General features: G+C 49.8%; 2 protein-coding genes across 2 annotated transcripts in view; one reads left to right on the top strand and one right to left on the bottom strand.

Annotated features, from left to right (window-relative positions):
* The window catches only part of LOC135921304 (uncharacterized), a 208,343-nt gene that overhangs the window by 70,963 nt on the left and 131,380 nt on the right, over positions 1–6,000 (top strand). The window lies entirely within an intron of this gene.
* Positions 1–6,000, bottom strand: part of LOC135921305 (uncharacterized) — a 79,774-nt gene that overhangs the window by 48,549 nt on the left and 25,225 nt on the right. The gene's annotated exons all lie outside the window — the stretch shown is intronic.

Genomic DNA, 6,000 nt, shown 5'->3' with positions numbered 1-6,000 from the left:
TACATCGATGGCGACCAACGATCATAGCAACGCCGTCGAGCTCACAGAAAACTAGCTAGAATACGGAACGCTGATAAATACGATAAATTTGATTGAGTGAATGATCGATTGATTGAATGATGGAATGATTTAGTTTAACTTATTTCCTTATTTATTTCTTTACATAAACTTTGCAAGACCTAGGCTAGTTTGTGTCCAAACCAAAGTTCTACGTTGGCAATGCACCTTTCCAGATATGCGAGCGCACCGTCGGCTGCAGCAGCAGCGTGATTCTGGAAAGGCCAACGCCCATTTCTGGAAAGGTCCATGCGGACAGACTAAACAACGCTGCACAAAATCAAATATGCGATAATCAACTAATCTGATCCACAGCTCGCCAACGATAAACTGTACAATAGTAATCAAATATAATATTATATATAATATCGATGAAGTACAAGGAAATGAAGAATAATATCAAGTACAGAATAGAGACGAAGTTGCTGAGGGAATAAACAATATATGTGCAAAAAAATGCAACTGAGTTGCGGTTCTCCATTTTTTGATTACGTCAATGACTTAATTGTTCTGTATACATACTGTACCGCTAGTGCGTTAGAAAAATTAGGTGAAATTTGTAATACAATAGGAATAGCGTTCAAGATATTATTACCAGAGAATTAATCTTAGCGTTCACCGTATACGTTCTACAGTGGGCAGTATTTAGTGACCGCTATTTTACATTGATTCAGTTGCTTTCGCATTATCTGTCACCGTAGTCGCATCACTCGGTTTAATCCGCCCTTCTTCATCGTTTGGTGTTCCAGACATTGACATGTCAGGGTTAGCTCTTGAGAGCGATGAGCAACTGCACTGGCAATGACTTGGGAGAACCTGTACGGACGTGTTGTCAAACGTAAACTTAGAAAAATTAGTAAACTTTCTTAAACACTATAAAGCGTATGAAGAATGGTAATAATTCACAAATACAACAACAAATATGGGTGTTAAATTCGAATATTTCACGTAAACGCTTACCTTAAGACGGCCCTGAACCACATTTTATTGAAGTGCAGAAATGCATTTGAAGTGAAAATAGGCTGTTTCAAAAATACTTTGTCGCCGAAAGTACTTCTATGCGTTAAGCAGAATCGGAATTATTGGCAAAGAAACACCGGCCTCCGCTGTGCTCCCGTTCCCTCTTCAATGACTTACACTGCGACGACTACGGCGCAGTGGAGTGTGCCTACAACGCTCCACCTCCTCCTAAATGTCACCGTGGCGCACAATTCAACTTTCATTTCGAATGCTGACGTAGACGCCACGACTTCCGCCTTTGGTGCCTACGACGCGCTAAACATAAGCCAAACGCGGTTGTCCTGAGAGAGCCGCAGGGCCCTCTACCAGTGGACTCGTGGCGGCACCCCGCGGCGGCCGGGGTATGTACGCCATGTAGCCGACAGCGGCTTGATGTCAGTTATGGGCCAACAGCAGCCGTCTGATAGAATGACGCAATGAAGCGTCCGATGACGAAATAAAGCGTCCAGAAGAGAGTGAGGAGCGGGCCTTGTGTTGAAAACAGAGCGTTTGAGTGAATGGCGACTTTGCGATCCGCTTGTGGAACGAAAGTAAAACTTAAGTCTGAGATGTTCACAGTAGCGTATGCTACTCGCGTACTATGTTATTTCACCAAGCCCGAGGGTGCGTTCAGGGCCCTTTAACAAAGTGTAATAAATCAAATTATGGGGTTTTACGTGCCAAAACCCCTTTTTGATTATGAGGCCCACCGTAGTGGGGGACTCCAGAAATTTGAACTAGCTGGGGTTCTTTAATGTGCACATATATCTGAGTACACGGGTGTATTCGCATTTCGCCCCCATCGAAATGCGGCCGCCATGGACGAGATTCAATACCGGGACCTCGTGGTTAGCAGTCCAACACCATAGCCACTAAGGAACCACGGCGGGTCAACAAAATGTAATAATCGAAATGGTACATTGAATACAATAACTGGGGTCCTTCACCTTATGTGTCATTTGAGCATGTGGTACAGCTCCTGTGATGCTTCTGGCACTCCAGACTATGGAATTATGTGCGAGTGTTTTTTTTAAACCCAAGGCAGTAGGAACTTTTGACATAACTCATGAACTCTCTCAAACAATCTTAATCAGCAAGGTGATCGCAGGAATCGTAGCCCGCATAATTTGACAAAATAGTGTGGATTATATTGACGCGAAATAAGTTTGCACGTGATTACACGGGACCCTTAAGGCGAGAACGACGAAGTTCGAGGTTGCGCGCGGACTCTCCGAGGACCAGCCATCGCTAAAGACAGACGTTTTTTTCCAATCTGTCGGTGGTAAACTGTTTCAGCTGTAATAGCTGGGTGACATTTCTGGCGGACGTGCGGGATACGGTCGATCTTAAGATCTCCGGAGCATACACTAGACCTAAGCCCGGCGAGAATTTCAGCCGAGCTTACCCCTGTGCACGTACGTGCCAGCCGACGTCTCTAGGGACCCCAGCCACAGCACGGTCTGCTACCCGAAGGATCTAGACTGACGAACCAACCACCTCCTGCCACTCCTGCAGCATCGTACGTTGTCGTCAATTACATCCGGACGCCGATTTCTTCAGAGGGCGCCGACGACTGGCTTGACCATTTTGACCGTGTTGCCAACCTCAACGACTGGAACCACGAGCGTAAGCTACGCTACGTGTACTTCGCTCTTGAGGATTGCGCGAAAACATGGTTTGAGAACCACGAGGCGACACTGACGTCATGGGAAGAATTTCGTAGGCAGTTCCTCAATGCATTCGCCAGGGCGGACAGGAAGGAGAGGGGGGAGTTAACGTTGGAGGCAGGAATTCAAGGCCCGATTGAGCGAGTGACGGCGTACGTAGCAGACATAAATCGGCTTTTCAGACGTGCGGACCCTTCTATGACTGAAACAAAGAAGGTGCGCCATCTCATGCGCGGCGTCAAAGAGGAAATCTTTGCTGGCCTCATTCGAAATCCGCCGACGACACTTGCAGAGTTCCATGACGAAGCCACTACTATGGAAAAGGCCCTTCAACAGCGGGCCAGGCAAAACAACCGCGACGCCATGATTTCAAGGGAACTCTCTGCCGCTACCCTCGGTAACGACGTTGACGCCTTGCGAGAACTCATCAGGGCTGTCGTCAAGGAGGAACTGCAGAAGATGCAGACGGCCACTGCCCCTGTGGGACAACTTTCCATTGCGGAAATGGTGCGCGCCGAGGTTCGACGGCCCGTCCATATTCCTGGAAAGTACGAGGCACCACAGCAGGTACAGCACGCCGAAATGAGTTACGCTGAAGCAGTACGCCATCCGTCACCCTCAAGTGCGTGCAGCATGGTACACCCCACTCAACAAATGGACGTAAGCTTCAGGCCGCCTCGCAGCCCACCGCACATTGCCGAAGCAAGGACTAGGAAGAGCGACGTCTTGCGCACCACAGTCTACTAGCCCGTTTGTTTTCATTGCGGCGAAGCCGGACAGATCTACAGAATGTGTCCTTATCGTCATGTGGGGCTCCGTGGATTCTCGCCGAATGCACTTCGTCCACGACTTGGTGGCGACCACCGGAAATAGAGAGTTTCGTCGCGAATCGTCGCAATGTTGATCACCGATGGCAGGAGCCCCGTTCGTCGTCTCCTGCTCGTTACAGGTCACCATCACCAAGCCAAGCCTTTACTCGCGGTGCTCTGAGACGCCGCTCGCCTAGCCCGGCGGATCGGGAAAACTGAGTTCAGCGACCTCCGGAGGTGAGGCCACTGACGACGACCGTACGCAGGATCCTCCACTACGACGACAACGACGAAAACAGAACGACGCAGACGTACAGAGGGAGTCAAACACCTTACGAGAGGTAGTAACGTCGAACATTCCCGTCACCATAGACGACGAAGAAATAACGGCGTTAATCGACACTGGAGCGGACACCTCAGTTATGATCATGGACCTTGCCTGCAAGCTGAAGAAAGTTTTTACCGAGTGAACTGGGTCGCAGATTCGCACTGCAGGAGGCCATCTGCAAACCCCGGTAGGAAGATGCACAGCGCGAGTGAGCATTCGTGGGCTTACATACCTCGGAGATTTCGTTATCCTCCCAAGCTGTTCGAGGGACCTAATTCTGAGAATGGACTTTCTGCAGGCTTATGGAGCTGTGATTAACTTACAAAAGTCGCAGGTAACGTTTTTGACGGCGCAGGCCTTAGCAGGGAGCAGCACTGACGACACGTATGTCAACGCCTTGAGGATTGCTGACAAGAAATCACGGTGCCGCCAAAGAGCAGCGTAGTGACCCTCGTCACCAGCGACGCATTCGACGGCTATGAGGGTATTACCGAGGCAAATATCCCGCTGCTGCTCGAAAGACACATCTGCATCGCCCGGGGCCTTGTTCGAATACAACAAAAGTGCTCGCAAGTTTTGTTGACAAACTTTAGCCATGAGTATCAGCACGTCCCTCAAGGTACAGCGGTGGCATTCCTGAACGACATTACTGACTTCTCCGACATCGGCACGTTACAAGTGACTTCACCGGATGCAACAACTCCCGCCAGCCTGAGTACCCGCGTCCACATTAATGCTGACCTAGCAGATGTACAGAAGGATCAGCTGCTGGGCCTACTGACAGAATTCTCTGGCTGTTTTTCCACGGAATCCAAAGTCCAGCGCACTTCCATTACGCAACACCGGATCGTTACAGAGGAGTCGGAGCGGCCTGTTCGTCAGCATGCGTATCGCGTGTCACCTATGGAGCGAGAGGCGATTAAGCGTCAAGTTCAAGAAATGCTAAATGATGTTGTCATCCAGCCGTCGACAAGTCCGTGGGCATCGCCTGTCGTACTAGCAAAAAAGAAAGACAACACACTCCGCTTCTGCGCTGACTACAGACGGCTTAACCGAGTCAACAAACGCGACGTTTATCCCCTGCACGGATCGATGACGTTTTGGACCGTCTGGGTCATGCTCAGTTCTTTACTTCGTTAGACCTAAAGTCAGGCTACTGGCAAATCGAAGTGGACGAGCGTGACCGTGAAAAAAACGCCTTCGTGATTCCCGATGGGCTGTACGAATTTAAAGTGCGGCCTTTCGGTCTCTGTTCCGCTCCTGCTACGTTCCAACGAATGATGCCCACTATACTCGTTGGACTAAAGTGGCAGACGTGTCTAGTGCACCTAGACGACGTAGTTGTGTTTTCCAGCACGTTCGATAAACATCTCGCCGGCTACGAAGTGTCCTTACCACAATACGCAAGACCAACCTCACCATCAAGCCTGAAAAATGTTACTTTGGCTTCCAGGAACTCAAGTTTCTAGACCACGTGGTCATCTCCCAAGGAGAACGACCAGACCCAGAATAATTCGCTGCCGTTGCCGAGATTCCTCGTCCTAAAGTAAAAAAGGCTGTTCAGCGGTTCCTGGGCCTCTGCGCTTACTAGCGTCCTTTCGTTGAAGGCTTCTCAAGGATTGCTGAACCGCTCAGGAGACTGACGTGACAAGATGTGCCCTTTGCGTGGACGGAAGACCAAGAGCAGGCCTTTACCGAATTGCGCAAACGCCTTTAATCCGCTCCAGTGCTGGCTCATTTTGATGACACCGCGGCAACTGAAATACACACCGACGCCAGAAATGTAGGACTCGGGGGCATTCTGGTTCAATGGCACGATGGCGGAGAACGTGTAATTGCGCATGCGAGTCGTAGTCTGGCAAAAGCAGAAGCTAATTATTCAACGACCGAAAAAGAATGCTTAGCAGTCGTGTTGGCCATCAGCAAGTTCCGACCCTACTTATACGGCCGGCCATTTCGAGCGACCAGCGATCACCACTCGCTCTGCTGGCTTGCCAATCTACGAGACCCGTCAGGTCGCTCCGCTCGTTGGAGCCTTCGCCTCCAGGAATACGGCATAACTGTTGTCTACAGATCTGGCCATAAGCATAGCGATTCTGCCTGCTTGTCACATTCTCCTATTCCCTTGACATCCTCCGAC

The sequence above is a fragment of the Dermacentor albipictus genome, chromosome 1 (assembly GCF_038994185.2).
Source record: "Dermacentor albipictus isolate Rhodes 1998 colony chromosome 1, USDA_Dalb.pri_finalv2, whole genome shotgun sequence".
NCBI lineage: Eukaryota > Metazoa > Arthropoda > Arachnida > Ixodida > Ixodidae > Dermacentor > Dermacentor albipictus.
Note: the sequence above shows the minus strand (reverse complement) of the source record. Positions and strands in the feature narration are given on the sequence as shown.